The 25428-nt window shown below is 43.1% G+C and overlaps 1 long non-coding RNA gene across 1 annotated transcript in view; it reads right to left on the minus strand.

The window, feature by feature from the left end:
- Positions 1-1658: 1658 nt before the first annotated feature.
- Positions 1659-25428, minus strand: part of LOC129712554 (uncharacterized) — a 37338-nt gene continuing 13568 nt past the window's right edge. Inside the window, exon 3 of the long non-coding RNA XR_008726086.1 lies at positions 1659-2464. This is a non-coding gene — a long non-coding RNA (uncharacterized LOC129712554). The remainder of the gene's footprint in view (positions 2465-25428) is intronic.

Below are 25428 nucleotides of genomic sequence, written 5' to 3' on the forward strand. Positions count from 1 at the left end.
TGACTACAATATGGCATCTACATTCTCGGCTTTCCTGATGACTTACTCACTCACTAACCACTTCAGAATGCCCCTCCTTTGACACCTACACAAGCACCTGAGGAAGCACGCTGCCTGCCCATTGACAACTTGGAGTCAACATATTTGAAGCATGAATTATGTCTAAATTAACAGACAAAATGCTGCAGGCACTCTTGGTTGTTTATGCAATGGAGCAGCTGAAGGTTCATCTGTCATTCAATATAAGCTCATTGCCCCTTCATTGTGACTTCATTGTAAGCTGATGGGTCAAATGATCACCGGTGGAAACTGCCTGTACAAGTTGCTTCCAAATCCATGCCTCTACACCAGATCCTAGTGACATAAAACACCAAAAATGCTCTGGAGATACTGATTTTCTGCTGTTTTAAAAAAACATACAACCCTCTCAGAACATGTCTTTTGCTTTTCAAGCTTTCGTTTAGTTTAGTTTAGAGATACAGTGTGGAAACAGGCCCTTCAGCCTACTGACCAACAATCCCCGCATACTCACACTATGCCACACACTGAGGACAAATTACAATTTTACCAAAGCCAATTAAACTACGAACCTGTACATCATTGGTGTGTGGGACGAAACCGGAGCATTCGGGGAAAACCCATGCAGGTCACAGGGAAAACGAGCAAACTCCATACAGACAGCACCTGTAGACAGGATTGAACCCATGACTCTGGCACTGTAAGGCAGCAATGCAGCCACTGTGCCACCGTGCCACCCTGTAAGCCATGCATATTGTCTCAAGATAGCAGGTACTATTGCAATGTTGAAGAAACATTTTGAAAGGTACATGGATAGGCCAAGGTTTGAAGGAGTAAGGGCAAATGCAGGCAGTTGTAGACTAGACAGAACATGTTAGTGGGTGTGGGCAAGTTGGGTCGAAGGGATTGCTTCTACACTGTAAGATTCTATGAGTCGATAATTGGAATTCATTGAATGCTGCCAACTGAACCAAGTTACAGGAATTTCTGGTGAAATAATATTTAGAGGCCTAATTGAACCACTTAATCTAGAACATTTTATGACCAAGTTTCTATCAAGGAAAACAAAGTAGACCTGGATGGTTATGTGTTAATCCAATTTATGCTCACTACTGTAACTGGGTCTCTACATAAAATCACTTAATAAATCTCAAGGTTAGGCATGAACATTTCAACGTTTCTGATGTTAATCTCGTTGAGAATGTGTTAGGTTGTTGCACTCAGGGTTTGTCAAATCATTGGTAGAATTCATATTGAAGACAGACACAAAAACCAGGAGTAACTCAGCGGGACAACCAGCATCTGCGGAGAGAAGGAATGAGTGACGTTTCGGGTCGAGGCCCTTCCTTCAGATTTCAGATTCAGAATTCATATTGCTGCTGATCATTCTATAATTGATTATGCCAGCTGCCTTTTTTGTTAATATGAAGAATTTAAAATGGTCATTCTCATCAAAACATTTACTCAGCCACGGATTAGGCAACTATTTGTGTCTCAGTCTTTGCATCCGGGACAACCAGTATCTCCAGAGAGAAGGAATGACTGATGTTTTGGGTCGAGATCCTTCTTCAGATTGAAGATATATTATATATGAGGTGCTTGTTGGACAATCTTTTGCGATTCAAAAGTATATCCCTGTCTACATAATATAATTCGAGTCTTGGATAATAAGTATTGAATGAATTAGTGACAAGTCTATGAAGTAAGCACCTTAAAACAATATCCAACAAAGCTCTCATAACTCTCATCTGGAAACACCTGAGCTTGGAGGTAACGAGGTTGACTGATGCCTTCGGTAAAGGAGGACCATGTCCTACAAGTAAGAAAAGTAACCTTTCAGTATTGTTACAAATTCAGGTCTGCCATCGAAACTGCTGTGGGTCAATGGTGTCAGTCACTGTGATAAGGCAATCTCACGGACTTTACAAGCTGGTGTTGACTCATGCTATCTGATACCAATGTACACAATAACATGACCCAAAGAATGTACAAATGTGCTCTTCCTAAAATACAAATTGGATATCATCTTTTTATTTCAAGGTTTCAAGGTTTCAATGTCAGTTTATTGTCACATGTGCCAATTAGGGTACAGTGAAATTTGAATTACCATACAGCCATACAAAAAAAAGCACCAAGACACACAACTACATGAAAGTTAACATAAACATCCACCACAGCAGGTTCCCCACGTTCCTCACTGAGACGGAAGGCACTAAAGTCCAAATGTCTTCCGTTTTTTTATTCTCCCGCAGTCGGGGCAGTTGAGCCATCCGCAGTAGGGGCGATTGAAGCCCCCGCGTTGGGGTGGTTGAAGCCCCCGCGTTGGGGTGGTCGAAGCCCCCCCCGTCGACACGGTCAAAGCTCCTATGGCTTGGAGTTCCCGAAGTCGGTCTCTAACCAGAGGCCGCGACGTTAAAGTCCCTGGCTCCCGTGGTTTCTAGAATCCCTTTGAAGGAGGGTACAAAAACACTCTTCATGAGGTCAAACAGATGTTATGAAGTTGGGTTTCGCTGAAGAAGGGTTTCGGCCCAAAACGTTGCCTATTTCCTTCGCTCCATAGATGCTGCTGCACCCGCTGAGTTTCTCCAGCTTTTTTGTGCACCTTCGATTCTCCAGCATCTGCAGTTCCTTCTTAAACACAGATGTTATGAAGTTTACTGACAGCAAATTATCATGTTCATAGGTTATAGGGGCAAAATTAAGCCATGATTGAATGGAGGAGTAGACTTGATGGGCCGAATGGCTTAATTCTGCTCCTATTCCTTATGACCCGAAACGTGACCCATCTATTTTCTCCTGAGATGTTGCCCGAGCCACAGAGTTACTCTACAACTCTGTGTCTATCTTCCGTACTGCTCCATGTTCTATATGGTGTGAGTACAATTGTTCTGGTGTTTTGAATCCAGCCATGAAATGTACATTCTAAATAAGCATCAAGTCGGGTGAAACCAATGAAAACAAGATTGTGTAGTAAATCTTCATTTCTGAAGCAGGAATTTTATTTTTTTTCAGTGTTATTAATTTTGACGCAAATCGCAGCGAGGAGTTTTACCTGTTTTAATCTGGGTTTATTTAGCTCATTAAACTAATACTGTTCTTGCTGTGAACACAAGAACAAAGTCACATTATAAAAAGGCACCATGCAGGTGAAATGTGATCAGCCCACAGTACATTGCTGCCGTGTATAGATTAGGAAAAAGGGGAAAAGTGTTTTGTTCTGACATTGCAACATTGCCATAGTTATTAATCGGTTATTTAAGTGCCTTTCAAATATATACTAGCATAGAACAGGGCCCTGTGGCTTTAAATTATAATTTCACTGGTGTCTAACGAAATGCCTGGCAAACATACCCATCTTCACAGCTGGCTCAAGCAATGCCTGATCGTTTATATTTGTTAACAGTGTCAGCTTTGAACATGAAAATCGCAATTTGCCATTAATACTGACTGTTCGAAACAATTGCGAGTTCAAATTTAGCTCTAAATTAAATCACCCAGAATTGAATCCCCCCCTTAAAGGGTTTCCAGCAAACATTTTCTGGACGAACACTCGACAAATAGTTCTTGAGTATTTTTTTCTTGCAAATTCAAGGATGTCGTAATGAACTGATCAAGGACCTCTCTTGAGCTGAACCATTTCTTCCATATTTTGATTCATTCCTACGATTCAGATGTTGCATTCACCCAGAATGTTGTGAACCTGTGGAATTCTCTGCCACAGAAGGCAGTGGAGGCCAATTCACTGGATGTATTCAAGAGAGAGTTAGATACGGCTCTTTGGGCTAACGGAATCAAGGGATATCGGGAGAAAGCAGGAATGGGGTGCTGTTTTCGGATGATCAGCCACGATCATATTTTCGTTTTTAGTTTAGTTTAGAGATACAGCCTGGAAACAGGCCCTTCGGCCCACCGAGTCCACGCCGTCTTGCAATCCCCGCACACTAATACTATCCTACACACACTAGGGGCCATTTTTTAAAATTATTTACATTTACCAAGCCAATTAACCTACATACCTGTACATCTTTGGAGTGTGGGAGGAAACCGAAGATCTCAGAGAAAACCCACACAGGTCATGGGGAGAACGTACAAACTCCGTACAGACAACTCCTGTGGTCAGCATCGATCCCGGGTCTCTGGCGCTGCAAGCGTTGTAAGGCAACAATTCTTCCGCTGCGCCACCATGCTGCCCGATGGCGGTGCTGCCTCAAAGGGCCGAATGACCTACTCCTGCACCTATTTTCTATGTTTCGATGTTTCTATGCATTGGCACATTATGTCAGTTGGAGGCGTAACTCATTAGTGCTGCAGTGCAGGAGGCTTTTGATGGTTGTACTGATCACCACGGGATCAGCTTAGGTACAGTCAAGACCCTAACACATGCAACTTGGATTGTACCAGCAGTACACTTGTACAGAGATACAAGAAAATTACTTTTGGGTACATAATGGCAATCACGTTCCCACCAGAATTAGTCCATCATATATTAATGAAACAAAGTAAACCAAATTGGCAACCATATCAACAATACTGCCCTCTCCCTCATCATCCAGGAAAGCTGAGGTTATATTTTAAGCTGAGGTAATATTTCTAAACAGGGTTTTCTTCCCCCACTCGCTACTCTGAACTCGTCTGTCTGATGTTAGTGGTTCGGTAGAAAAAAGTCAAAAACTTGTGTAAGTCAAAACTTTGTTAATGTACTCACTGTCTGGTCTACTGCGACCTTCATGAACTGAAATCTAAACATGAGTGATATTCACAGTTTGCAGAAATGCAAGTCTTGTCTGGAAGGAGCAGTGGTCGATAGATCGCAACATAACAGAGGGAGTTAAGAGGAAAATGTAGTATTTCTAACCAGGTATCCAATGTTGCTTGGCCCATTCCCAATGGCGCTGTACCCAGGCCACTCTCTGTGTGCGGGTCACAGAAGTGGATCTGCAACCACGTATTGTGATCGCTCCACTCGTTTAAATATCTGTACACAGTGGATGGCTCACTTCATAAGTTACAGGGACAGTGTTAGGCCATTCGGCCTGTCAAGTTCACTCCACCAATCAATCAATGCTGATCTATCTTCCCCTCTTAACCCCCATTCTCCTGCCTTCTCCCCATAACCTCTGACACCCGACTAATCAGGAATCTATCTATCTCTGCCTTAAAAATATCCATTGACGTGGTCTCCACGGCCTTCTGTGGCAAATAATTCCACAGATTCACCACCCTCTGACTAAAGAAATTCCTTCTCATCTCCTACCCAAAGGAACATCCTTCAATTCTGAGGCTGTGACCTCTAGTCCCAGACTCTCCCACTAGTGGAAACATCCTCTCCACATCCACTCTATCCGGGCTTTTCACCATTCAGTCGTGAACATGTATTGTCTTCAGGCTGACTGGTTCGAAAGCTTTTCACAGTACCTCGGCACACATGACAATAAACTAAACTCACACTCAAATGAAGCCAACATCTTCGGAAGATGGTTTAATATTTTGGGGTATAGGCCAAGGACTGGAAAAGTGGCTGGACATCCATTCTTTGGTATCTATAAATACAATCCATGAGTTTTATAAATGCATCCTGCTTTGTAACAATGGATTACGTATCTCTACAAAGGCATGATTTTGAAGCATTCATTAATATTTGTTACTGAACTCTGGCTTCAATGTGGATAACCTACTTTATAGTTCCTGCATTGTAAATCAATGCGTATGTCAGTAGGCACAGCAGCCATTCAGAAGCCAAACACCTTTCTGGGTGGCACAGTGGCACGGTGGCACAGCGGTAGAGTTGCTGCCTCACAGCGCTTACAGCGCCAGAGACCCGGGTTCGATCCTGGCTACGGGTGATTGTCTGTACGGAGTTTGTACGCTCTCCCCGTGACCTGTGTGGGTTCTCTCCGAGATCTTCAGTGTTTAGATTAGTAGAACCCAGTCAGCATTTAAGGGAAGGTAGACAAAAGTGCTGGAGAAACTAGTCTGAAGAAGGGTTTTGGCCCGAAACGTTGCCTATTTCCTTCCCTCCATAGATGCTGCTGCACCCACTGAGTTTCTCCAGCACTTTTGTCTACCTTCAATTTTCCAGCATCTGCAGTTCCTTCTTAAACAGCATTTAAGGGATGCTTTAATCAACCAATGTTCAGCCGATTGGATCCTTACTGCCATAATATGTGAATCCTTCCGATGGGTAAAACGACTCTCAGTCCGAAGAAGGTTTCCAACCCACCTTTTCCTTTCCACGAGTATTGCTGCCTGATCGCCTGATCAGTCTGAAGAAGGGTCTCGACCCGAAATGTCACCCATTCCTTCTCTCCAGAGATGCCGCATGTCCCGCTGAGTTCCTCCAGCATTTTGTGTCTATCTTTGATGCTGCCTGACCTATTGAGTTGCTCCAGCATTCATACATCTATCTTTACTGAAAGGACCATTTTCAGTTGTAGATTCATTGAATGGATTATTTCAGTCTGTGACTCAGTCAAATAATCTCTATGATAGATCCCCCCATTACTGCGTAGGCAGAGAGAGATGTATCCAAATGACCCAGCAGCATTCTGACTTATTGACCCTATGATGCATTTACTATTTGCTTTCAACAAAGGCACTTTGTTCCCAAATCTGAGCTGGATCTTACTCATCAGTTGCAGGAGTTATCTGTACAGGAACGCCACCAAAACTGATGGTTTCGGTAAAAATTCAAGTGCTATTTTGTTACGCAGATATTGTTTACAGTAAGAAATGTCAACCGTTGAGTCAGGGATCATGTAATCTCTATATTTTGTTCACATTGGGCTTTAAACTTGAACTGGAAGTTACACATCCCTTCCTCAATTCTGCTGAATAGTCATAAGCAATAGGAGCAGAATTAGGCCATTCGACCCTTCAAGTCTAATCTGTCATTTGATGGTTGATCTATCTTTCACTCCTAACCCCATTCTCCTGCCTTTTCCCCATAACCTTTGACACCCGTACTAATCAAGAATCTATCTATCTCTGCCTTAGAAATATCCACCGACTTGGCCTCCACAGCCTTCTCTGGCAAAGAATTCCACATATTCACCACCCTCTGAATAAAGAATTGTCTCCTCAACTCTTTCCTAAAAGAACGTCCTTTAATTCTGAGGCTGTGACCTCTTGCCCTAGACTTTCCCACTGGTGGAAACATCCTCTCCTCATCCACTCTATCCAGGCCTTTCACTATTCTGTATAAGGTCCCCGCTCCAGTGAGTACAGGCCCAATGTCAACAAACGCTCAGATTGTTCTAATGGCCTAATTCTACTCCTATCTCTTATGATCTTATGATCTTACGAAATGTCACCTATGCATAGTCCCTAGAGATGCTACCTGACCCGCTGAGTTACTCCAGCACTCTGTGAAACATCACCTATCCATGTTCTCCATGTTCTACACAGATGCTGCCTGACCCGCTGAGTTACTCCAGCACTCTGTGAAATGTCACCTATCCATGTTCTCCACAGATGCTGCCTGACCCGCTGAGTTACTCCAGCACTCTGTGAAACGTCACCTATCCATGTTCTCCACAGATGCTGCCCAATGACCCGCTGAGTTACTCCAGCACTGTGTGAAACGTCACCTATCCATGTTCTCCACAGATGCTGCCTGACCCACTGAGTTACTCCAACACTCTGTGAAACGTCACCTATCCATGTTCTCCACAGATGCTGCCTGACCCGCTGAGTTACTCCAGCACTCTGTGAAACGTCACCTATCCATGTTCTCCACAGATGCTGCCTGACCCACTGAGTTACTCCAGCACTCTGTGTCCTTTTGTTTAATTTAAGTCCAATTCAGTTACGAGTTGGGACACGGAGGGATTCATGTGGATACTTTATTGTTTTAATTCAGACTGCAGGAATAGTCCCACCAACACTTGGCACTGCTGTGCAGCTTGTTGTATGGTGCACAGTCATCGCCCAATGTGCTGGTTGGCTCGTGCTTGCTAGAGACAGATTAAATTCTGTTTATGTCAATAACATGCCGGGGACAGGCTGCAAGCAGGCGCAGTGTAAGCCTCTGAAAAGGCCAAGGTTACAAGGGTGAAGATCATTCAGCAGACATGTGGGTGTGAATAATATTAATCGTCTTATGTGAAACCTATTACTTTGGGCGGGGGGGGGGGGGGGAGGGGGAAATCAATACTACCTTCATTTAATTAAACCAAAGTCACAAATGTTAATGTTGGTTGTGCCAGCTTGTAGTTAGTGAGGTTTATTAGCAGATATTATTTGCTGCACTCTTTAGGCGAAAGGTTAATCTTTAATTTCTGCAGCATGTGACTATGATCCATTATAGTAGCACCAATATTTCTTGCTATATTTTAGTTTAGTTTAGTTCAGCGATACAGCGTGGAAACAGGCCGGTCGGCCCACCGAGTCCACACCGACCAGCAGTCCCCGCGCATTTAACACGATCCTACACACGCCGGGCGGGGAGAGTTTACATTTATACCAAATCCAATTAACCTACAAACCTGTTCGGCTTTGGAGTGTGGGAGGAAACTGGAGCACCCTAAGAAAACCAACGCAGGTCACGGGGAGAACGTACAAACACCGTACAGACAGCGCCCGTAGTCAGGATCCAACCTGGATCTCTGGCGCCGCAAGGCAGCAACTCTGCCGCTGCGCCACCGTGCCACCTTAAATCGTGTTCATAAAAATCAACAATGACACTGAAGAATACTTGAAATATTTGTTGACCTATTTTAAGTTTTTTTTACCATTGTCTTGATGTTTTGGGAAGAGATGGTTGGGTGCAGGGTAGAACTAATTCCACTCTGCTTCTACTGGCAAGGACATCCAACTATCTCTGTTGTCTGGATGGACTGCCCGCCCGAGGACAAATCTCTCCTTTGGTGGTGTCTCAGCCTCGGATAGACATGCCGTAACGGAATATCACCAGGAGGCACCAGGGCAGCAGAGGAGCATCGAGGTCCCTGTGGTAGAAACACAACTCACAACATCATCAAGAGGCGGCTTGACAGGTACCATTTGTGCGGTCAACTGGGGAATTGGAAGCCAAGGTGGAATAGACCATCTGCAATAGTTCTGGATCAAGATGGATGCATGTGGCTCACTTCATCCAACATTGCCTGAACTCTCTAGATAGCTGTTGGTGCTGGCTAACCTGCAAGACCTTAAGAAGATGCAAGGAACAAAGGGGTGATTAGACTATACGTCAACATGCCAATGACACAGGCTCGAATGGGAACATACTCACTGCTCTTTAGGTTAGTTCAGGACAAGGGCAGAGGTAGGAGTAAGGACCATCTGATTCTGAAGGGGAAGATTTTTCTGTGACTGAAGAGGCAATAGGTGGCAGAGGATTCGGTCATTTTGTTACGTTGTCCGCTGTAGACAACGTGGTTGCAGGGGGACGGTGATGGTGTCAGACTTGTCGTGGTGAAAATTCTCCGCCACCTTCTGTGAACACAGAAAAGGATTGTGCCCTCCCCTTCCCTTGTGCACAGAAAACCCTTTGTCCACTGCTTCAAACTGTGTTCATTGAACTAAGGTTCTCCAGGGCACTGCCCTGGTCAATGGAGAGTGAGAAGAGTTGAACAATGGAACAGTTGTACATTGTTTTACTTCAATTACATCACATGTCATCTTTGGCATTTACGTGACATCACGACGCCTTTCAATGTGACTTATATTTACATTATAATATTTGGTAAGCCCCTGAACAGGAAAACTCTGGAGACTTTGCACCCCAACCAAGGTTTCCGTGCGGTTCCCGGAGGTTGCAGGTGGTTGCCGGAGGTTGCAGGTAGTGGAAGCAGGTAGGTGGACTGACAAAAACCTCCGGGAACCGCACGGAAACCTTGGGTGGGGTACAAAGTCTCCAGAGGTTTCCGTTCAGGTTTCCTAAGTGGGACAGGGGCATTAGGGAGCTCAACAGTGGGAGATTTGATACGTCTCCTGGCAAAATGTCAGCCGTGGCCTAAAATATGTATTCCCGTCACCTTTCCAAGAATTCCACTGATTTTCCAACGAGACGGTGGGAGATGCCCACAGTAATTCAGAGCCTATTGGCCCGATCTTGTTCACAGCATGGTCTATGAACCAGAATAACTGACCAGGCAAGCACTGTGCATTTAGACGACACGGTTGCAAACAGCGAAGAAAAGCCTCACTTTCTGATTGTAGATCTTGAATGTGCATGTTGTCACCACATTGTTTTGTACTGCAGACATTAACAAGACCAAAAATGCTCTCTCCCTGCATTTCCATGAACCTCTTACATGCCACTATCGTATATGTGCCTCCCTTATGCAGCCACCAGTCTCTGTGTGAAATAACCTGCTAGATACGCCCTCTAGTGTTGGACATTTCCGCACTAGAAAAAAAGGTTCTGACTGTCTACCCTATATATGTCGATCATAATTTTATATAAGTCTACCAGCTCTCCTCACGACCCCTAGCGTTACTGAGGAAACAATACAAGTCTCTCCAACTTTTTCCTGGAGCTAATGCTCCCTAATCTGGCAACGATTTGCTGGCTCGAAGGGCCGAATTGCCTACTCCTGCATCTATTGTAAAAACCTCTTCTGTATTCTCTGGCAAGCCTCCACACCCTTCCTGTAATGATCGTGCAATACACCAAATGTGACTGAACCAAAGTCCCTCAAAGTTGCACATGAGTTTCACAAGTTCACAAGTTATAGTGATTTTCTGAATGACTATCAAGTGATTTTCAGACTATTGTACTCACTGCCCCTAACTATGATGCCAAGCATACAATATGCCTTCTTTACTACAGTAACACAAATGTGTTTGCACAAGGTTTATAAATTTAAGTTGCCTGCTTGATTAAATATCGTTGATTGGTTCAAACTTTATTTTAATGTGAATTGTCTTTAAAATTGTTTTGCTGAATTTATCTTGTTTTTAAGTTTAGATTAGTTTAGTTTTGAGATACAGCGCAGAAACAGGTCATTCGGCCCACCGTGTCTGCGCCGACCAGCGCCGCCCGCACACAAACGCTATCCTACACACACTAGGGACAGTTCACAGTTTTACTGAAGCCAATTAACTACAAACCTGCAGGTCTTTGGAAACCAGAGTGAGGGAGAAAGCCCACACAGGTTATGCAGAGAACGTACAAACTCCGTACAGACAGCACCCGTAGTCAGGATTGAACCTCTGTCTCTGGAGCTGCAAGGCAGCAACTCTACCGCTGCGCCACCGTGCCGTCCAAATTCTTTGAATTTCAAAGGTATTAAAAATATCCAAAAAACATTAACATTTGATAACTGAGATATTATTTAGTCAGCTGCTGCGTTTATTTTAAGCAGGTTCACAGTGGAATGCAAGTCATTGTGCTACATGTTATTGTGCAGCAGTAAAAGGTTTCATCATTATGGCATGGGAATGTAAGTCGACACTTGGCGATCTGGAAAGTTAAGCTTAAACTTACTACCTACGACAGTGGTGAGCACAGATAATTTGCCATTAGCAACAAATAAAGACCGAAGGCATCCGGATAGAGTTGGTCGTGTCAGTTGACACCAGCTCCATTCATCAATAATTGTGGAAACAATGAAGGAAAATGTTCTCATCGCTGAGGCAAATTGCCATGAACACATAACCCTGAAAGTGTTCGCACAAAGTGGAAACTCAGAGGGTATGGGGCGTAATAGGTTTGCCTTGCTCAAAGCAATGTGGAAATCACTGAGGTAAATATTCAGTTTTAGTCAAGTCAAGTCAAGTCACTCTATTTCTATACCTGTAGCACATTTAAAAAACAACTCTCGTTGGCCAAAGTGCTTTACATTGGTGGAGGTACTAACGTTATACAACACTGGTTCATAGATTAAGTACATACATAAATACATACATATAACCCTCACTCAAAGGACGTCAAGAAAGGCTTGAGAGTAAAGATGAGTTTTAAGTCTCGACTTAAAGGAGTCGATGGAGGGGGCAGTTCTGGTGGGAAGAGGGATGCTGTTCCACAGTCAATCAAAGCCTATGTCGATACAAGATCAAGATTTCTGATGTTAGTGACATAAGCTTCTAGCGTGCTTCAGTAATATTTCAGTTCCATCGCCATTTTGCATGAAATGTTGATATGTGACTTATTGTTGTATGTGTATTGTACATGGGAGCTTCACTGGTAATGGGATATAATTTAGTTTAGGCATGCAGCACGCAAACAGGCCCTTCGGCCCACCGAGTCGGCGCCGACCAGCAATCCCCGCACACTAACTCCATCCGACACACTCTAGGGGAAATTTACAATTATACCAAACAAATTATCCTACAAACCTGTACGTCTTTGGAGTGTGGAAAGAAATCGTAGATCCCGGAGAAAACTCACGCAGGTCACGGGGAAAACGTACAAACTCCGTACAGACAGCACCCGTAGTCAGGATCGAAGCCGGGTGTCTGGCGTTGTAAGGCAATAACTCTACCACTACCGCCTGGCAGGTTCTCCTCATATGATCAGATTGCCAGGCATTTTATTGATGGCAATGGAACTGATTATCAGATGGAGATGTAACAACTAATACAGTATGATCCAACACATTTGAGATAGTTGCCCATCCCAAGGTCTTCACCCTTCAGAGTGAAACCATTTGTACACGTCTACTGTAAAAAGCAATGTAAGACAGATAGATTGACGGGATCAGAGGGTGGTGAATCTGTGGAATTAATTGTCACAGAAGGCTCTGGAGGCCAATTCAATGGATATTTTTGAGGCGGGGATTGGCGGATTCTTGATTAGTACGGTTGTCAGGGGTTACGGGGAGAAGGCACGAGAATGGGGTTGAGAGGGAAAGATAGATTAGTTATGATTGAATGGCAGAGTAGACTTGATGGGCCGAATGGCCTCATTCTGCTCCTATAACTTATGAATTTATGAGCTTATGAATCCTACAATATCAACGAGCAAAAAAAGACACAAAGTGTCAGAGCAACTCAATGGGTCAGACAACATCTCTGTAGGATGTGGATGGGTGATATTTCGAGTCAGGACCCTTTTTCAGACTCCGGAGGTTTCTCCAGATGTGCCGCCTGGCCGGCTGAGTTACTCCAGCACCTTGTGCCTTGTTTGTAAAACAGCATCTGCAGTTCCTTGTATCCACAATATCAACAGCAAGGCTGATTTAATTTTTGTAGATTGCCCATCAAACTACGGTAACTGTGAGGCATTAAAAAGGGGATTGGCAGGGGATTGATCCGAATGTCTGATGTTGTGAAAATCAAATCATATTTTCATCTTCTTGCCTACCATGAGAGGATATATGCAATGGATGTTATGTGAGGTTCAAAATTCAAAGTTCCAAGGCGCACCAAATCTAACACACTGATATCCCCCCCCCCCCCCCGTCAATCTTTGCACATCCCCAATCCTGGACATCACTTTCATTTCATGTTTCATGTATGTTGCTGTGTTTTACGACTGTTGACATATTCCCAGTCATATTATCCCTCCTGGGATAAATCAAGTTCTATTGTATAGTATTGTGTCGTATATAAGTTAATGATTAATAATTGTTAGTGAACAGTATATTGTATGAATGGTCCCTTTTTTTCAGACTGTATCAAAATTGCAGGGCAGTCCAAATGAAGTCTCTGCTAGGTTGTCAGTCAATTATTGCAGTTAATGAGCTAATTGCTTGCTGAGGAGTTTATCAATGTTATTGAAAATCTACTTTGTACGTGCATGTTGTGGGAAGTCCTAACCAAAATGGCAACAGACAGACAGACTGATTGACTGCAATGCTAAGGTGAATGTTTAATTCAAAGATGTTTCATTCAAGAGGTATTGCGAATGGGAATTTTCCTTCACTTGCTCTCTTGGTGTTGGTGTAAAATGAACACGAAAACCTGACCTGTATTGGGAAAGTGAATGAGGTGTACAGTACTCTCAAGAGCAAAAGTGAGATCTGCATATCTGATAAATGTTTCTTTATTAATGAATCAGGTGAAGATTAAATCATTTGTTGTTGCACATAAATAGTCTGTCGAGCTCCAATTCTAATAATATGAGTTTTCAAAACAATGACCATTTCTCATGAAACTAAGCGACCAGTGAAAGCTCCGGAGAGAGTAGATGTGGAGAGGATGTTTCCACATGTGGAACAGTCTAGGACTAGAGAGCATAAAATAAAAGGACGTACCTTTAGAAAGGAGATGAGAAGGAATTTCTTTAGTTAGAGGGTGGTGAATCTGTGGAATTCATTTGGGGCCAAGTCAATGGATGTTTTTAAGATGGAGATTGACATATACTTGGTTAGTAAGGATGGCAGGAGTTATGGGGAGAAGGCTGGAAAATGGGGTTGAGAGGGAAAGATAGATCAGCCATGATTGAATGGTGGAGTAGACTTGATGGGCCGAATGGACTCATTCTGCTCCTAAAATTCATAAAACAGGAAAAAGAGTCATCATTAATCCATGTTTGTTCTTGGCCTGGTATCAACGTACATTGCTCCAAAACATTTGACAGGGGGTTAGGTACAAAATGCTGGAGTAACTCAGCGGGACAGGCAGCATCCCTGGAGAGGTGGAATGGGTGATGTTTCTGGTTGAGACCCTTCTTCAAACTCGACCTGAATTGGGTTAAGAACAAAAATTTGCGTGTAAAAAAAAGAGATCTGTCTGTACGGATTGGTGCGCTCTTCTATCGCGACCTGCGTGGGTTTTAGCCGAGATCATCGGTTTCCTCCCCCACTCCAAAGGTGTACAGGTTTGTAGGTTAATTGGCTTGATGTAAGTGTAAATTATCCCTAGTGTGTGTGGGATAATGTTAGTGTGCGGGGATCGCTGGTCGTTGCTGACTTGGGCTGTATCTAAAACTAAAACTAAAAACTAAAATAGTAAAATAAATGTATTTTAACTTGCTTTCACAGTTAGTTTATTATTCCACTGGCAAGACATAAGAAGTTGACTTTCATGTCTGTATACAGCACACCACTTTGCCTGCTGAAATGGTGAATGTTTGAAGCAGGTTGTGCCAGTGCATGTAAAGCTACAACCCTCTCCCTAATACCATTACTTAAAGTAGATCAACAGTGAGCTTCAATGAAAGAAAGATGAGCTGCTGTATGATACTGTATATTAATGTCATTTCATGTTCCATTTACAAAGAGAATCAGATTTTGAAAAAGACCGAACACCTGCCTGATTTCGGTAACCTGGGCATAACCCCACCTGCCTTTATCGCAGCTACTCTGCCTTCACTCAGGTGTGAAGTAAGACATAGTTAAGTCTGGTCGGGGATAGGGTTGGTGGATCTATATTCTCTGGGATCTGTTTGCTAATATCGATACTTTCTGTCTACTAAGGGTGGTTGGTGTATGGAACGAGGCCCACCAGGTCCGTACCGTCTCGCAGATTAGCACTGTCCTACACTAGGGGCAATTTACAGTTACCAAGCCAATTAACCTACAAACCTGTATGGCTTTGGAGTGTGGGAGGAAACCAAAGTTCGCGTAGAAAACCTGCACAGGTCTCGGGGAGAACGTACAAACTCTGTACAGACAGCACCCGTAGCCATAATCGAACCCGGGTCTCTGGCGCTTTAAGCGCTGTAAGGCACAACTCTACCGCTGCGCCACACGTAACTGTTCTATGTCCTATCTACACACGTACATCGTTTGATGAGTTCAGGCAGCGTCCAGCATGCATGGATTTGCCCAACATTTGTAAAAAAAAAAATTCACACTGTGAAGATCAGATTCAGATTCAGATTCAGATTCAATTTTAATTGTCAGTGTCAGTGTACAGTACAGAGACAACGAAATGCATTTAGCACTGAGCGAAGATAATAAATAATAATAAGTGTCAGCAGATGACAGCCGCCGGAAAGAAGCTGTTCCTCTCGCTGAGATGATCTGCTATGAATCCTTCAGATCAGTGTGTTGCAATGAGTCTAAATTAAGGCACCAAGGCACAATGTAAACAACTCAATGGAGGGGAGCTTAGCATTGTACCACCTTGATCTTCTGAGACTCACATACTGTGACGGGCTCTCGAAGCGGTGACGTTTGCTGATTCAGTTAGAACACAGAGCCTTCTTGAAACCAATGCAGTGTCACAATTACTCCCAGACAAGCAAACACGGAGAATCAAAACACTCCTTGGTCTTCTTGGATTCCAGGTTATTATGCTGGACCTCAAATCGTTGTATGAGGCCAATATTGTATGATCTGCATATTTGTTACCAGGTATAACTGAACAGCCCTGAGGAACGCCGGTCAAATTGAGAGTACGCATCAAAGTTGAAAATATAGGAGTTATTTTTGAGTATACCAATGAAAGAGATGAATTAAGATCAGTGTATGAGTCTAAATCACCAAGGCACAATGTAAACAAAGCTTAGCCACATGGACGGGCAAAGTGACGTTTGCTGATTGTTAGAACACAGAGCTGAAACCAATGCAGTGTCACAATTAAGACAACAGGAGAATCAAAAACACATTCCTTATTATATCAAATAAATATGATGATATATTTACCAGTATAACTGAAAGTTCAAATTAGGTACGCATCAAAGTTGAAAATATAGGATTATTTAGTTAACAATTAATTAAACCCTTTGGCTTCTCTAATCTGTAGTTACCCTTTTAACTTCTTCTAAAGCCAATGCCTTATCATTAATAAATAAGGAACATGTTTCCCATATTTTGTCTGAGATCCAGATATTAGGTAGAATACAAACGGAATAAAACTGAAATTGGAAAGTGCTGAAAATATTGAGCAAGACAAGCAGCATCTGCAGGGAGAGAAACTGAGTTAATATTTATTAGTTGATTAGTTTAGTTTAGTTTAGAGATACAGTGTGGAAACAGGCCCTTTGGCCCATCCAGTCCACACCAGCGATCACCCCGTACACTAGTACTATCCTACTCAATAGGGCAATTTACAGAAGACAATTGACCTACAAACCCGCACGCCTTTGGAATGTGGGGAGAAGCCGGAGAACCCGGAGAAAATCCATGCAGGACACAGGGAGAACGTACAAACTCCACACAGGCAGCATCCATAGTCAAACCCGGGTCTTTGTGATGAGCAACACAAAATGCTGGAGTAACTCAACGGGACAGGCAGCATCTGTGGAGAGACGGAATGGGTGACGTTTTGGGCGAGACCCTTCTTCAGACTCTGTGATGAGCATTTGATGGCTTTGGGTTTGTACGAGGAGGAATTTCTTTAATCAGAGGGCGGTGGACCTGTGGAATTCAATGCCACGGAAGCCTGTGGAGGCCAAGTCAATGGATATTTTTTAAGGCAGGGATTGACAGGTTCTTGATTAACAAGGGTGTCAGGGATTATGGGGAGAGGTTGGGTGAATGGGGTTGAGAGGGAAAGATAGATCAGCCATGAGTGAACAGCGGAGTAGGCTTGATGGGTCGAATGGCCTAATTATGCTCCTATAACGCATGAACTTATGAAAAGAGATATGGAGAAGGGATGAGTCAGAGAGGAACGCAGTAAAGATGAAAGATTGTGACTTTCCTTCAAATGGTGCTTTGGTATATTTTTGAGAGGACAAAGAGGTCAACAGTTTCGGAACCTCGTCCAAGAGGAAACAACTCTGACAGTCTGGGACACCTCCCGCTTACAAATATCCCGTCTAGATGATGTGCTCATGTCAGGTGCCTGAACTCAAAGCCTTCTGATTCAGTGATAAGAGACACCAAAAAGATTCACGTGTGGGAAGGAACTGCAGATGATGGTTTAAACCAAAGATAGACACAAAAAGCTGGATTAACTCAGCGGGTCAGGCAGCATCTCTGGGGAAAAGGAATAGGTGACGTTCCAAGTCGAGATTTTTCTTCAGACTTCGTCAGACGAAAGACTTCACGTTTGCTATTAGGTGCATACGACACGAAATACACAAAAACTAACAACACAAAATTATCACAAAATAAAATATATTCAACTCAGCACAGCTCTGCTACAAAAATGTTGTGAATCGTTCAAGAGGAAGGAGCAACTGATTTAACAAACCAGTCAGAAGGAAACTATGTTTTTACAAGGCTCATTTTTATCATACCTTCTGGATTTGGACTGAAAACTCTTTAGCAAATTCCAAACTAGCCGATGATAGGTGAGAGTTAGTTACCTCTGATGTATGCACTGTTTATTGGTCGAGTGTTTTTGAAATCCCAACACACGATTTCGAAAACACAATTTCTGAAAATTGCAACAGTCAGCGAGGATCAAAATAATCCCCGTACTAAATGCACTCACTGCTAAGGAGAGTAAAAAAAAAACGTTCTCATTATCCGGGGGGTCAACTCGAGCTCAGCAACCCGCCTTTCACGGTGTCAAAGGTTTTCTGAAACTCTCTGCCCTGTTCTTTATACAGAGGCTGATAATCGTGAACTTCCTGTATGAGTTGTTTGTAAAATATTTGACAGTAATTCACATCAAATAGGACTGGCGACTGGAGCGCGCAGATAGGAACAAGGATAAAATGATAACACATCTCTACAACAGATGCCTCTTTTTATGGCTTCGAGCGGATGCTTCAAGTTGCAGGTGCTTTAGCCTACATCACGGCCTGTAGATGGCTGTAATGGCCTCCTCTGAGGTCTAATTTTATGCTGTATTTAATCATCTAAGATTATATGAAACAGCATCTAGGTAAGAACAGCATGATCAGAGTCATAACCTGAATAGTGGGAAGAAAAAGGTTTTCTCTTGGTGACCTTTTTATTCCCGTTCTAAACTGTAGCCAGCAGATGCACACACCCTTTTTAACAGCTGAGATAACTGCCTTCAGTTATTAGTTACAACTGGTAATAAAGCTGCACCAGAGAGCTGCTTTCCTGCAGAATTAAAGGGGCAGCTTTCCTTTTGATCTGACTAGGACCAGGTTTGAAAACAAATCAAAATTGAAAGATGTTTAGCAGATTTCTAGAAGATTAATAAGCATGGTTCCATGAAAAGATGTCACAGTCCAAATTCCTCCATAGCCAAGGTTAGATTTTAAAGTTAACACACAAAGTGAAGGATTGTAATTTTGTAGAAGAAATTAATTAAAAAAAAAAAAAAAAAAAAAAATCACAGGAAGGTTATTTTCCAAAGTCGTAAAAATGATTTGCATTAAAAAATCATCTCGCTTTATGGTGTCAGAAGTCTGGAACATCACCAATCAATGTCCTCCACAGATGCTGCCTGACCCATTGAGTTAGTCCAGCACTGTGTGTTTTGTATCTGTCCCATAGACTTCATTATAAATAACTGTGAATTGAGACGACCAATTCAACTAACTAACTTTCTAGTTAGTTGATTTACTTATTTATTTTTAGTTTTAGGGATTTTAGTTTAGAGATACAACATGGAAACAGACCCTTCAGCCCAGCAAGCCCACACTCCCATTGTTCTATGTTCTCCCACTGTCTCAGCCACTCCCTACACACAAGAGACATTTACAGAGGTCAATTAACCTATAAACATGCAAGTCTTTGGGATGTGGGAGGAAACCGGAGCATCTGAAAGAAACACACACACAGAGTCACAGTGAGAAGTGCAAACTAGGATCTGAGGTCAGGATCGAATCGGGTCTCTGGCGCTGCGAGGCAGCAGAACTACCAGCTGCACTACTGTGACTTTCCTATTTTTGGTGGACAATGCAGAATATAATCTATGATGCACATGGAATATAAAAATAGCAGGAATTAAGCCGACCAGCGATCCCCGCACATTAACACTACCCTACACACACTATGGATAATTTACAATTATACCAAGCCAATTAACCTACAAGCCTGTATGTCTTTGGAGTGTGTGAGGAAAGCAAAGATGTTGGAGAAAACCTACACAGGTCACGGGGAGAATGCACAAACTCGAAAGTGATTCTCTGGCACTGCAAGGTGGTAACTCTACCACTACGCTGCCCCTTGATTCCCCCACTCTGGGTAAAATACTTTCTGTCATAGGGGTATATGAATTTGCAGTACTTATTGAACAAGGATAAGACCAACAGCTGTTCAGCTAAAACTGGAATCAATCTTAAAGTCATGCTTAGGTCAGCTGAATTGGGCTAAGAATGCAAAAGATATCTGCGCCAATATTACATAAACCAAAAGGTATGTGGGAAATAATATTATTATCTGAAGGTATGAATATGGATTCATCTCATCTTCTAAAGGCCATGAAATATTCATATCGTTGCATTAAATGTGTTGCAACCTGTGACTCTTCAGTAAGCTTCTGCATTCTGAGCGGTGGCAAGACCAATTTCAGCGGAGGTGTGCAGTGCAAGCCTCTTAAAATAAATTTGTGGATAGCGGCTGCTTTCAATGTACATCATTTCAGTGTGATGATAGATCCGGATGATAGCAATAACCATTATTGTGATAACACAATAACCAAAGACTCACAATAAATCAATAATAAACCACAGCTTAAAAAAATGCAATGAGCTTTCTCTCCTGTGTTATCGGTTATCCTTCCAAGATAAAAGGTTACTTGAGTTTAATTGAGAGGTTTTGTAATACCATAGTTTAGTTTAGTTTTGCTCAGAGACAAAATGTGGAAACAGGCCCACCGATCACCCATATGCTAGATCTATCCAACACACGAGGGACAATTTACAGAAGCCAATTAACCGACAAACTTGTAGTCTTTGGGATGCGAGAGGAACCCTGAGTACTTGGATGAAACCCGCTTGGTCACAGGGAGAACGTGCCAATTCCATACAGACAGCACCCGTAGTCAGGATCGAACCCTGGTCTCTGGTGTTGTGGGGCAGCAGCACTACCAGCTGCACCAATATGCCACCGTTCTTTATTTTTATGTCCCGTTATAAAATGTTAATTGGTTATGCTGTTTTGGAGAAGGTTTAGTTTAGAGACACAGCACGAAAACAGCCCCTTCATCCCAGCTAATCCACGGCAGCCAGCGGTCTCCGTACAGACAGCGCCCGTAGTCAGGATCGAACCCGGGCCTCTGGCGCTACAAGTCAGCAACTCTACCGCTGCGCCACCGTGCCGCACAGGAATAGATGCAATAAACAACATGAAAGTAATGATAATAACAATATACCACATTGGAGGTTATTGGAATGATGACGTTGATGTTACAATAGGGTCAACTTTACTGCAGTCTGCTTTGTCCACTCCTTCAATTGTTGGGCAGAGTTTCCAATGGACTAATGGTCGCAAAAGGCAGTGACAGATTCTAATTCTACATGGATACAGAGACATCAAAACCACAACTGAAAAATGCTTAGCTGATATTCTGTATTTTCACAAGGATGATAATTTACGTAGAAACATAGAAACATAGAAATCAACTGCAGTCTAGGCCATTGTCCACTCCTTCAATATGATCATGGCTGGGCAACTCAGTTTCCCGTATGCCTTCTTTCCAACCCCCTGATCGCCTTAGGCACAAGTGCCACTAATCCCTCAAAAATATAGCCAATACTGGCCTACAGAGAGATCAGATTCACCACAACTGAAAAAAGTGCTCATCTCTGATTTAAAGGATTTCCCCCTTATCCTTAGGCTGTGTTAGATTTCAGGCTCAATAACAGCTTTCACAAGAATGTCAGAGGTTATGGGTAGAAGGCAGGAGAGCAGGGGTTAGGAGGGAGAGATAGATCAGCCAAGATTGAATGGCGGAGTAAGACTTGATGTGCCGAATGGCTTAATTCTACTCCTATCACTTATGATGTTATAATGTTGATAAATAGTTCCAGCATTAAAATAATGCAGGGGACGAGAATAACAAGAGATTCAAGATTCAAGATTCAATTTAATTGTCACATGTACCAATTAAGGTAGAGTGAAATTTGAGTTGGGAATTGGGGGAATTGAGAAAGAGAGATGGAATTGGGGGGCAACAGTCTTACAGTGTGGAAACAGGCTCGTCAGCCCAACTTGCCCACACCGGCCAACATGTCCCATCCACACTAGTCCCACCTGCCTGCGTTTGGCCCATAACCATCCAAACCTGTCCTATTCACGTACCTGTCCAAATGTTTCTTAAACATCACGATTGTACCAGCCTCAACTACCTCCTCCAGCAGCTCGTTACACACACCTGCCACCCTTTGTGCAAAATGTTTTTTTTTAAGTGAGGGCTGATTTCTATTTGATGAGCTAGATGGTCCACCTTAGTCCAGTGAGGTATCCTGGCATAATATTCGACTGTATCTTGTTCAAGAAGGAACTGCAGTGCTGGAGAATCGAAGGTAGACAAAATAGCTGGAGAAACTCAGCGGGTGAGGCAGCATCTATGGAGCGAAGGAAATAGGCAACGTTTCGGGCCGAAACCCTTCTTCAGACTGATGTGACTGGATCTTCCCACTTCCACGATGTAAAAGCTGGGGGCAAATTGGGGAGCGGTCACCATAATTGTGAACTAGAGATGAGTACAATTTGCGGCAAAGACTAAGTGACATTCTGACTCAGGCAGCACAGGCTGTTTCCTTGACTCGATTGAAGGAAGCCCAAGATCAAGTCTCCAGGTTAAACCATGTCAATTGATCGAGTCAAAAGGATTACAATTAGCAAATAAATAGTCAGTTACTCATAAGGATACAATGCTGGAGTAACTCAGCAGGTCAGGCAACATCTCTGGAGAACATGGATAGGTGACGTTTTGGGTTGGGATCTGAAGAATCGGGTGCTGACTGTACGGAGTTTGTACGTTCTTCCCGTGACCTGCGAGGGTTTTCTCTGAGATCTTCAGATTCCTCCCACGCTCCAAAGACGTACAGGTTTGTAGGTTAATTGGTTCCCTATAAATGTAAATTGTCCCTAGTGGGCATTGGATAGTGTTAGTGTGCGGGCATCGCTAGTCGGTGTGGACTTGGAGGGCTGAAGGGCCTGTTTTTACACTGTATCGATAAACTAAACTCCTGGGCAGGTCTCAAGATCCACACGAACCTCAAATGCACAATTTCTCCACCTAGGATGCCTACCTTCTGCTCATCACTAGACCAACTGGTGCGTGCTTCCACAAGTCCAGCACCCTGCCCACTATTATCATGCCTAATAATTTATTCCAGTTGTGGGTCACTCTCCATATTCAGAAGCTTGTCCCAAAGCATACCTTTGCCAATCCTGAAGCTCTGGCCTCTTATCCTGATTTCAATAATGCCAATCACCAGGCTTTCAATAATTGGGATTGTCCCAATTTGCAGCATTATCTATTTCTCCAAAGGGAGTAAATCCCATCTCCAAGGAGAAATATCTATCTGTGAATCTGTGGAATTCATTGCCACAGAAGGCTATGGGGGCCAAGTCAATGGATATTTTTATAGCATGGAATGGAATATTTTATTGTGACTAGGCACAGTGAGATTCTTTGTGTGCATACCCAATGTATACAAATAGCGGCCACCTAAGGCACTGACAAAGTTACAAAGCACGTCGGCTCATCCTTTTATTCGACCCCCCGCCCCCCCCCCCCAACACTGGGTCTCCCCACGCCAGGTCTCCCCACACTGGGTCGCCATTGTCCTTTGCTCTCCCATCCTCCCCATTGTCCATTGTTCTTCCATTGACCCTCCATCACGGCGGTCCCCCACGCTCTCATCGACCGTTGGCCGTGGATCGACCCGCAAGGAGGCATTGCCACCGCCGCCAGGCCCCACCGCTGTGAGGTTTCGCCACCGCAGAGATAGATAGATTCCTGATTAGTCCGGGTGTCATAGGTTATGTGGAGAGAAGGCAGGAGAGCGGGGTTAGGAGGTAGAGATAGATCAGCCAGGATAGAATGGCAGAGTAGATGGGCCAAACGGCCTAATTCTGCTCCTATCGCTTATGAATTGATGGACTATCTGCACTCAGTTGTACCACAGACACAAAGATTATATTTGTCACGTGGAGATAAAAAATATAAAACTTTTGTTTTTTGTTTAGTACAAGAGTATTTTGTGATTCAAGCAATTAGGTTTATTTTGAAGATCACGACAGATTCTTTTTTACCATTGTGTTCAAGAAGGAACTGCAGATGCTGGAAAATCGAAGGTACACAAAAATGTTGGAGAAACTCAGCGGTTGCAGCAGCATCTATGGAGCGAAGGAAATAGGCAAAGTTACCCGAAACGTTACCTATATCCTTCGCTCCATAGATGCTGCTGCACCCGCTGAGTTTCTCCAGCATTTTTGCGTACCTTCGTTTTTACCATTGTCTGTTGACCTCCCTGCTTTACAGCTAATGCAAGTCTGTAACACAGAACGAGTGGGCTAACTCCACCACAATTTACATCATTGTTTCCCGGAGAACATCCCTCACGGACTCTAATTTAAGTGAGTAACCACGGGGTCAAATCTTCGTTATGACAATGACTAATAAAAATGCAAGGGAATCAATTAGTTTAATTAAATCTCTGACTATTTAAAACAGTGTCGGCTGCAAAAAGTTGAGTAACGGGATAGGGGGCGCATTCTGGCCCTATCTGTCTTAATGCATCACAAAACAACATTTTCTGCAGTGACTTTATTTTTTCCACACTCTGTCTGGGTTGAGGGACTCTTGAGAACACTTGACACAATTATGGGTCTTAAAATAAAGCCTTTAAAAAGAAGGGGCAGGGTCTCTACCACTCTTGTGCTGAAGGAATAGGAGTCCTTTGGTTTCATTCGACTAATCCAACACTCATGGACACGATTATCTTATCCTGTGCCAAGATTTAAACCTGAATGGTCGGTATGTCTTAATTTAAATAAATCCCTTCATAATTATTCAAAGTAAGACATGGTCAAAGGGGTGCTTAGCTCTCTGTTGGAATATGCAGTGCCTTTTGTCTTCGGGAGGGGAGTTGCAGGTCTTTAACTGGTTAGTGAAGGCTACACAATGTGTATTGAAAATAAACATTTAATGTGATACACAGATAAGCCCTTCCTTCGCTCCTTAGTTACACAGTGTGAAATTCAGGTGGAGAGTTAAAAAATTATTACCGCTGATGAAATCTTCACAGGCGGGAGGGAATGAAAATGTTGGATTTGTGGTGGAAAACCACCCAGTAACTTCTCTTTTGAAAAAATATCTGTGCTTCTCAAGTCAAAGTGATTACACGCTTGAAAGATTGGAGGGCGAGATGATTTCACTGTCACAGATGCTGGGAGCAATGAAAGAGACTTCTGACAAGACATGGGCATGCAAAGAAACAACCAGCTTTAAACACTACAGAAAACTTTTTTTCATGTAGGCAGGAGTCTATATGAAGTTGACTGGAACTTTCAATTAGAAGTGTAGCAGCTATTCAGTGGGCTATTGTCGGAAGATCATAATCCATTCAAACCCTTTGCAGCAATCAAACAGCACCACAGTGTGCAATGATATTGCATTGAATTCCCGATGACTTTTAAACATTCAAACTTAACATAATTTTATATGGCTGCAGCTTACACATAGCATGGCAAAGCCAATCTATTTTATCGAGACAAAATAAAATATTTTCTTTGCCTGAAGGGTTATCCAATA

Source organism: Leucoraja erinacea, chromosome 33 (assembly GCF_028641065.1).
Source record: "Leucoraja erinacea ecotype New England chromosome 33, Leri_hhj_1, whole genome shotgun sequence".
In the NCBI taxonomy this organism is placed as follows: Eukaryota; Metazoa; Chordata; class Chondrichthyes; order Rajiformes; family Rajidae; genus Leucoraja; species Leucoraja erinaceus.